At 41.9% G+C, this 10,111-nt stretch overlaps 1 long non-coding RNA gene across 1 annotated transcript; it reads right to left on the bottom strand.

Annotated features, from left to right (window-relative positions):
• Positions 1-822: 822 nt before the first annotated feature.
• Positions 823-9,319, bottom strand: LOC144583177 (uncharacterized). Its single transcript, XR_013536825.1, has 2 exons — positions 9,204-9,319; positions 823-2,900 (listed from the first exon to the last, which is right to left on the bottom strand). It is a non-coding gene; the product is annotated as an uncharacterized LOC144583177 (long non-coding RNA).
• Positions 9,320-10,111: the final 792 nt, after the last annotated feature.

The following is a 10,111-nucleotide window of genomic DNA, read 5'->3' as shown; positions in this document are numbered from 1 at the left end:
CATTGAAAGCTTCCTATCCACCCCCTTTCAGGTTTGAAGTCTCCCTCTGGGGAGGGGGTGTCCCACAGCTCCTTTTCCTTGGAGAAGCCATTTGGAGCCTTGGAATCTGAAGGGAGGATTTAATAGCAAGAAATGAGAGATCAGGACCACCAGTGATGATCCAGCAGTGATGTTTTTAGATTATATCCGAACCCTATCCCAAGGCTTCCCTAGAGGGAAAAGAGAGCCGTAGAGAGCTTGGAAGTCATGGATCAGAATTTACCTGATAGTGCCTAATTATTATATTTATTAATTTTAACACATTGGCCAGCATCTCATCTTGATCAGGATCTTGCTAAGCTTCCATGAGGGCAAGTCTGTGCATGATAATTATGAGTAGAATACTGGTCATCTTTTCCCATTCTGTGAAGAGGACAGAGACGTAGATGCCCCAGTTGGCGGTCCGTCAAACTCCAGCCCAGACCACCTCCCCTCCGGTCTCACAGATGAATTCAACAAGATTTCTTAATGGTGTGATGGAAAAAAATGGGTTAAGAGGAATATAATAGCCTATTTTCATCCTTTTACTATACAGTGGTGCCTTGCAAGATGATTGCCTGGTGGGACGAAAAACCCGCAAGACGATTATTTTTTGCAATCGCTATGGTGCCTCACAAGACGGTTTATTCTATGGCCATGCTTTGCAAGACGGGGTGTGTTTTTTCCCGAGGCCAATGTCTCACAAGACGAATACATTTCATTCATCTTGCAAGGTACCCACAACCTCACAAGACGATTTTTTTGCAAGACAGCGATTCTCGCAGAACGAATTACATTCGTCTTATGGGGCACCACTGTACAAGAAGCAAGCCAAAGAGGTGTGGTGGAATCTATGCCACTTATTGCCTTGGGCAATATAACTCAGGGATGGGCAACTTGTGGTCTTCCACAAGTTATTGGACTATGTCTCCCATCAGGCCTAGACAAGACAATCAGTGATGAGTAGTGGTGGAGGTTTAGGTCCAACAAGATCTGGAGTCTCACCTTGGCAGCAATTTATGGACAATAAATGCTTTTAAAAAAAGGTATTATCTGAAATCCTGTTGCATAATTTAAAGTATGTCAAAGGATAAAGATGTCATGGGCAGAGGGCAATAATTAAAAACTTCCTGATTCTGTTCCATGCCTTTCCCAGCTCCTGTGTAATCCCTTTTCTCTTGTGGAAACCATGGAAGCACCAGGATGGAATGAGGAGGTCTTTAATTATTGAAAATCACTCTTGGGGGAAGGTTTTTAGTCATTAAAGAACTCCTCTTCCTATTTCACACCTTCAAAAAAATAATAATGAAAGGGATTATGTGGTAGCTGGAAAAGAAGAAGAAGAAGAAGAAGGTTTTTAATTATGGAAAATTGCTCCTGCCTACAATGTCTTCACCTCTCCTCATGCATAAGTTATGCAACAGGATTCAACCCTTGTTCAATTTCAGTCATGAAAAAGAAGAGGAGGAGAAGGAGGAGACGTAACATTCCCTGGATAGTTTTTTTCTGGACATAAATCAGAATATCCTTGTCAGAACCTGACTGGATTTGAGAGCTTTGAAAGTAATGGGTTGCTTGAATATTCTATATGGTAGCTCTGAGTGCTATTATGTATTTATATAGCACTTTTCAACCTATTCTCTGAATGCAAATCATGCATTAAAACGTGACAACAGTCTTTTATAAGCGATATAAATTGGGAATAGAAGAAATTGTGTATTTCCATTCCATATAATTTCTGCATATGGTTCATATGATCACTCCTAACTTCTGTCTCATTTACTAATTTACTTACTTTACAAAAAAACACAACTGTTTCAGAAGTGACATTTAGACACTGAATTTAATTCAAACACACACACACACACACATACACCCCTTTCTGAGCTTCCTCTCAAAATAATTGTGTTAAAATAACTGCTGATCCCTTTCTGGAGCAGAGAATGATGTCACCATATTTGGAGAAAAGTGACACGTGATAAATAGCTATTCTGAGTTCAAAAGTGCATAAATCCGAGGAGTATATCTGGGAAGTGTAAGTCCAATGAGATCCAAAGCAAAAACAACATCCTTCAAGTATACTTAGTATAAATGATCTCTCAAATTACAATCCAGTGTCTACGTAGAAGACAATTCTCATGTTGAGAAAGGAACACTTGAAAGAACAAGGACTTGATAGAACAGAGACATCAGGAGTATGGCTGTCATGTAATTAAAAAAAATCTTAGTCAATTAATCATATCCGTTGTAGTCAAGCAAGTGATAAATTAATTGATTAAATTTGCATACATTTCCATACAAGACATATGAAAGATGTAAAAAGAAATGCATTCTGCCTATTTATTTAGATGATTCATACCTGGGTCTCAACAGACTTTGGCTCAAATCCTCTTAATTTGTTATACGATCCTAGTACATACAATGTCTCTTTTCAAGGGGATTTGCCCCAAGCTGAGAACCCCTGTAGACATTATCAGTTGCACAGAGGTTTGTATTATTTGGTGTGGCCATGATCATGTCTGCAGTAATTTCTTAACTTGGGGAAATTTTGCCACCAGGTTTTATTCGCTTTGAGTAGCTCGTACAATAGAGGATTTGGGCAATTAAGTTATGAAAAGGATTCAAAGTTCTTTCTTTTGCACTAAAGAGGAACGTTTTTCCTGGGCTATTAAACGCCCCAAATAGAAAGACAATGAGAGAAAGTGGAATTATTTTTTAAGACTTTTTAATTGCAGAGTTCACTTACCACTGATAGCAGGTAAACACTTTTTGGGTGTTTTTTGTTTTTTGTCGGAAATCTTGTTTCAATAGAACTTGTCATCTTTTCCAAGGACATTCCAAGGATATTGACAAATTGAATTCCCAAAAGATCTGCTGACCCCCTTTAGAATTTTCAGCAGAAAAGAAATATATTTTTGTTACAAATTAGCAGTGTCAGAGAGGTTTTGCAGAACCCATCAATGCTACTTTTTTGGACTGCCGCTCCCCTTCCATGATGACTACTATGCTGGATGGGGGCAGAGCTGGGGTTGCATTCTAAGCAAGTATCTTATCCAAGCCCCACATTTCTGAGAATGTAAGAACTTAATTCTGAGAATGTCAGAACTTCTGGGTAGCTCAGTGGCTTAGATCTCTGGCTGTGAAGCCAGAGGTTGGGAGTTCAAGACCCCACTGTGACTCATTGGGAGGTCCTGGACTCGATGATCCACAGGGTCCCTTCCAGTTCTGCAGTTCAAAGAATCAAATCAGATATTAGTGTGGTGTAGCAGACAGAGTGGTGAACTAGGGCCCTGGAGACCAGGGTTCAAATCCCAATTGGCCATGGAAAATCACTGGGGCAGCAGAACTGGTAAAACCATTCCGTCAATGTCACACTTACCTTGAAACCCCTATTAGGGTTGCTATAAACCAGTCTGACTTGATGGGACACAACTAAGAATCCAGATTTCATTATTTGCCAGACACTATCTATCTATCTATCTATCTATCTATCTATCTATCTATCTATCTATCTATCTATCTATCTATCTATCTATCTATCTATCTATCTATCTATCTATCTATCTATCTATCTATCTATCTATCTATCTATCTATCTATCTATCTATCTATCTATCTATCTATCTATCTATTAGATTTTTACCCCGCCCCTCTAGACCATGTCTACTCAGGGCAGCTTAAAAAATAAAACGGATCAGTATAAAAGATATATATATATATAATTATAAAAATTACAATTGCAGTTTCAATTAATTTAAGGAAGGATTACCAGGATCTCCTTCATGGATTGCTGCCTTGTCGTGGCGAAGGGGCTTGAGTAACTCAGAGAAGCTATGGGCTATGCCATGCAGGGACACCCAAGACGGACAGGACATAGTGGAGAGTTCCGACTAAACGCAATCCACCTGGAGTAGGAAATGGCAAGCCACTCCAGTATCTTTGCCAAGAACGCCCCATGATCAGAAACAAAAGGCTAAAAGATATGACGCTGGAAGATGGGCCCCTCAGGTCGGAAGGCGTCCAACATGCTACTGGGGAAGAGTGGAGGACAAGTACAAGTAGCTCCAGAGCTAATGAAGTGGTTGGGCCAAAGCCGAAAGGACGCTCAGCTGTGGACGTGCCTGGAAGTGAAAGGAAAGTCCAATGCTGTAAAGAAAAATACTGCATAGCAACCTGGAATGTAAGATCTATGAACCTTGGGAAGCTGGAGGTGGTCAAACAGGAGATGGCAAGAATAAACATCGACATCCTGGGCATCAGTGAACTAAAATGGACAGGAATGGGCGAATTCAGCTCAGATGATTATCATATCTACTACTGTGGGCAAGAATCCCGTAGAAGAAATGGAGTAGCCCTCATAGTCAACAAAAGAGTGGGAAAAGCTGTAATGGGATATAATCTCAAAAATGATAGAATGATGTCAATACGAATCCAAGGCAGACCATTCAACATCACAATAATCCAAGTTTATGCACCAACCAGCATTGCTGAGGAGACTGAAATTGAACAATTCTATGAAGATTTACAACACCTTCTAGAACTGACACCAAAGAAAGATGTTCTTCTCATTCTAGGGGACTGGAATGCTAAAGTAGGGAGCCAAGAGATAAAAGGAACAACAGGGAAGTTTGGCCTTGGAGTTCAGAACGAAGCAGGACAAAGGCTAATAGAGTTTTGTCAAGAGAATAAGCTGGTCATCACAAACACTCTTTTCCAACAACACAAGAGGCGACTCTACACATGGAAATCACCAGATGGGCAATATCGAAATCAGATTGATTATATTCTCTGCAGCCAAAGATGGAGAAGCTCTATACAGTCAGCAAAAACAAGACCTGGAGCTGACTGCGGTTCTGATCATCAGCTTCTCATAGCAAAATTCAAGCTTAGACTGAAGAGATTAGGAAAAACCACTGGGCCACTCAGGTATAATCTAAACCAAATCCCCTATGAATACGCAGTGGAAGTAAAGAACAGATTTAAGGAACTAGATTTGGTGGACAGAGTGCCTGAAGAACTTTGGATAGAGGCTCGTAACATTGTCCAGGAGGCAGCAACAAAAACCATCCCAAAGAAAAGGAAATGCAAGAAAGCAAAGTGGCTGTCCAACGAGGCCTTAGAAATAGCAGAGAGGAGAAGGGAAGCAAAATGCAAGGGAGATAGGGAAAGTTACAGAAAATTGAATGCAGACTTCCAGAGAATAGCAAGGAGAGACAAGAGGGCCTTCTTAAATGAACAATGCAAAGAAATAGAGGAAGATAACAGAAAAGGAAAGACCAGAGATCTGTTCAGGAAAATTGGAGATATTAGAGGAACATTTTGCGCAAAGATGAACATGATAAAAGACAAAATGGGAGGGACCTAACAGAAGCAGAAGACGTCAAGAAGAGGTGGCAAGAATACACAGAGGAATTATATCAGAAAGATTCGGATATCCCGGACAACCCAGACAATGTAGTTGCTGACCTTGAGCCAGACATCCTGGAGAGCGAAGTCAAGTGGGCCTTAGAAAGCCTGGCTAACAACAAGGCCAGTGGAGGTGATGGCATTCCAGTTGAACTATTTAAAATCTTGAAAGATGATGCTGTTAAGGTGCTACATTCAATATGCCAGCAAGTTTGGAAAACTCAACAGTGGCCAGAGGATTGGAAAAGATCAGTCTACATCCCAATCCCAAAGAAAGGCAGTGCCAAAGAATGCTCCAACTACCGTACAATTGCACTCATTTCGCACGCTAGCAAGGTTATGCTCAAAATCCTGCAAGGTAGGCTTCAGCAGTATGTGGACCGAGAACTCCCAGAAGTACAAGCTGGATTCCGAAGAGGCAGAGGAACTCGAGACCAAATTGCTAACTTGCGCTGGATTATGGAGAAAGCCAGAGAGTTCCAGAAAAATATCTACTTCTGCTTCATTGACTATGCAAAAGCCTTTGACTGTGTGGACCACAGCAAACTATGGCAAGTTCTTAAAGAAATGGGAGTGCCTGACCACTTTATCTGTCTCCTGAGAAACCTATATGTGGGACAGGAAGCAACAGTTAGAACTGGTCATGGAACAACTGAGTGGTTCAAAATTGGGAAAGGAGTACGGCAAGGCTGTATATTGTCCCCCAGCTTATTTAACTTATATGCAGAATACATCATGCGGAAGGCTGGACTGGAAGAAACCCAAGCCGGAATTAAGATTGCCGGAAGAAATATCAACAACCTCCGATATGCAGATGATACCACTCTGATGGCAGAAAGTGAGGAGGAATTAAAGAACCTTGTAATGAGAGTGAAAGAGGAGAGTGCAAAAAACGGTCTGAAACTCAACATCAAAAAAACTAAGATCATGGCCACTGGTCCCATCACCTCCTGGGAAATAGAAGGGGAAGATATGGAGGCAGTGTCAAATTTTATCTTCCTGGGCTCCATGATCACTGCAGATGGAGACAGCAGCCCTGAAATTAAAAGGCGCCTTCTTCTTGGGAGGAAAGCGATGACAAATCTTGACAGCATCTTGAAAAGCAGAGACATAACCTTGCCGACAAAAGTCCGAATAGTCAAAGCTATGGTTTTTCCTGTCGTGATGTATGGAAGTGAGAGCTGGACCATAAAGAAAGCAGACCGCCGAAGAATTGATGCCTTTGAATTGTGGTGCTGGAGGAGGCTCTTGAGAATCCCCTGGACTGCAAGGAGAACAAACCTATCAATACTAAAGGAAATCAACCCTGAGTGCTCACTGGAAGGACAGATCCTGAAGCTGAGGCTCCAGTACTTTGGCCATCTCATGAGAAGAAAAGAGTCCTTGGAAAAAACCTTGATGTTAGGAAGGTGTGATGGCAAGAGGAGAAGGGGACGACCGAGGATGAGATGGCTGGACAGTGTCTGCGAAGCAACCAACATGAACCTGACACAACTCCGGGAGGCAGTAGAAGACAGAAGGGCCTGGCGTGCTCTGGTCCATGGGGTCACGAAGAGTCGGACACGACTAAACGACTAAACACACACACATTACCAGGATGGAATAACATAAGAAAGGAAAAATAAGAGAGACTTAGTTGACTGGAGGGAAGGCCTGCTTGAATAACCAAGTTTTTAACTGGCTAGGAGAAGGTTGGATAATGGTGGCTCTCTAGACTGCAAATCCCATCAGCCCACAGCAGCATACCCAAATACAAGGGATTATGGGACCTGTAGTCCAGCAACAGTTGTCCATCATGGGAGGACATGGCTACCAATTTGTTCTAATAGAGGAGGAAGAAGTGTCACTATTTCCAAATATAGAACAGTGTACCATTCTGAATATGAACCCTGTGTGTGTTTGTGTGTGTGTGTGTGTGTGTGTGGATGTGTGTGTGCATGACTTGATTTATACTCAAATTCCCAGAAATACAGAGAGGGCAATTTCATTTAATACTGCATCTGTTTGCAATCTGGCTGGGTTGTTGAAAACAAATTAGACTCTCCTCCCCTCCCCCAGTTAAAACAATGACATGTGAATTAGTCACAGTAAAGGATATAAAAGACTCCAGAACTTTAGTCTTTTGAGATTTCCTTGCCTTTCTTTTCTCCGTTGGTTACATAAAGCTGCCAACTGTCTGAGCAACATTTATCAATCATCTGCCTTTTCTCCGCTTAATCAATTTAATTATGGATTACATTGTAATACTTGTGCCAGTTGGTAACAAGCGCATTTAGGAAAATGCAGTCAGTTAGTCCACGATGCTTCCTTCAGTTCTGAAACACTGAAGAAAGGACGAGGATGTTTACAAGCAGGGCTATTTCCGACATGTTAAAACATTAACACAATACACAAACCGAAGTTTTGCTGGGTCAGATGTCATGGCACACTATGGGTTGATTAAAACAGGAGGTAGGCAGCGATGTTGGCAAGTCTGTCCCAAGGCCAAGTCCTGAATCTGAATCCAAGTCTTTCAGACCAAGCTCCAAGTCTCAAGTCCCAAGTCCCTATTTAAATACTTTTAATAACCTTTTAACTTTCTAAAGTTTTATTTTAATAAAAAGTTTTTGTGTTACATCTCTTCCTCCCCAACAGCATCTTTTTTCCTCTTTCCTTCTTTAATCCCCTCAAAGGATGTACCTTATCTCAAGGGATGAGGAGTCGGAAGTGGGCCTTTAACCCACAAAGCTCCAACATGACATGCATAACCCAAGATCTCTTGACAGCAGGAGAGAAGCTCAATCTCGTGAGATGAAGCATGATCAATCTTGCAAGAAGCCAAGGTAGCTGCTTTGGAAAGCTGAGCTCCTTTCCTCATTGCTACCCCCTCCTTTAAATAAATAAAAAAAAGACTCAGACTTGACTTTCAACTCAGACCCATTTTCCCAAGTCATGTTTTCGAGTCCTGCCAGTCTCCATGGAAATAATAGGGCCTCAAAAACATGACTCAGAAAAAATGGGTCCAAGTTGTAAATCGAGTATGAGTCTTTAAAAACAAATCCAAGTTGAGTTCAAGTTGAGTTGCAGGAGCGACTTAAGTCGACTCGACAGTAAGACACAACTCATGAGCCCCATCCCTGGAAGTAGGGATCAGAACGTCTCCTGAGTAGTATTAAGACATGTCTGTTTGCGATACCCATTCAGTGGAAGCACTGTAGCCCTGTAATTTCATTACACTCAAAACGTGCAGAAGTTGAAAAGCGTAACAAGACAGTGGGCATCCCCTGATGGTCCCTCAGTTTCCTTGCTACGAATTCTGGCCGAGGCAAACCCAATAGAGGTCTGTGGGTTGCATTCAAAAATATTTACAGAATTCATGCCCCCCTATAAGTGACTGATTCATATCCCAGCAATACTAGGATTCTGGAATGTGAGAACTCTTGACAAAGAGTTTTTCCCACAAAGGAAACATGAAATACCATTCTTTCAATAGGGCTTTGATACATTTTCCCCCTTTAATAGTGTCAAACCATTTGCTTTTTAAAAAAAGCAGAATAAATCAGGAAGGGCCTTCAGCAAAACACAGTTGTTTTGAAGAGTCTGTTTGTCTGGTGTCCTTGCATGGTTTTCTTCTCTTCCCCCCTCATTTTCAAAACAGCCTCATCTACACAGAATGATAAACATTTACTGGCTCTGTGAGCTTTACATCCCCTGAAAGAACTGGAGCAAGTTATTTCTCCTTGTTTTGAATATATATTCAATGGAAGTGAAGGGGTTGCTCTGCTGGCAAAAATACAGACCTTGTGGCTATGACAGAAAGTCGCAGTAGCCTTGATTTCGGTGGGTGTTCATGGACTAAGCTTCAATTGTAGACTTGACTTGTTGATGCCTCCAGTTCTTTTGCATGGAATATCTACTGACTTTTTTCTCCATTCTCAGAAGGCAACATAGTCTTTAAAAAAAAAAGGGGGGGAGGACCAAATAAAGATGTCAGATTCTTTTATCACAAAATTCTTTCACCAAGCCCTCAAATTTCCTTACACGTGTTTTCTCTGGAAGTGTGGGATTGTATAAATAACTTTTATATGTAGTTTTTGGAAGGAAGAGCTAGCCGGATAGCTGTTTAGGTAGAGGCTGGGAGTTTGGTACAAGGGACGTGGTGGCGCTGCGGGTTAAACCGCAGAAGCCTCTGTGCTGCGAGGTCAGAAGACCTGCAGTCGTAAGATCGAATCCATGTGACGGAATGAGCCCCCATTGCTTGTCCCAGCTCCTGTCAAACTAGCCGTTCGAAAGCATGCAAATGCAAGTAGATAAATAGGTACCACCACGGTGGGAAGGTAAACGGCGTTCCATGTCTAGTCGCGCTGGCCATGTGAACACAGAATATTGTCTTCGGATAAACGCTGGCTCTATGGGTTGGAAACGGATATGAGCACGCCCCCTAAAGTTGGACACGACTGGACAAATTGTCAAGGGGAACCTTTATCTTTACCATTACCTTGGGAGTTTGGTTCCCCACAGTGCCTCCTGTTGTGGATGAGCCAGCCTCTCGTAGATGAACTGAGTTGTCTCAGGATGCCCCACAGAAGAAGGGAAAGATAAACCTCTTCCAAGCATTCTCTACTTAGAAAACCCTGGAAAGAGTCAGACATGGACAGAAGACAAACCGATCCATCTATCGCAGGCCTGCTTGTTTCATCCTATATCG

This window comes from Pogona vitticeps, chromosome 5 (assembly GCF_051106095.1).
Source record: "Pogona vitticeps strain Pit_001003342236 chromosome 5, PviZW2.1, whole genome shotgun sequence".
NCBI classification, from domain to species: Eukaryota; Metazoa; Chordata; class Lepidosauria; order Squamata; family Agamidae; genus Pogona; species Pogona vitticeps.
Note: the sequence above shows the minus strand (reverse complement) of the source record. Positions and strands in the feature narration are given on the sequence as shown.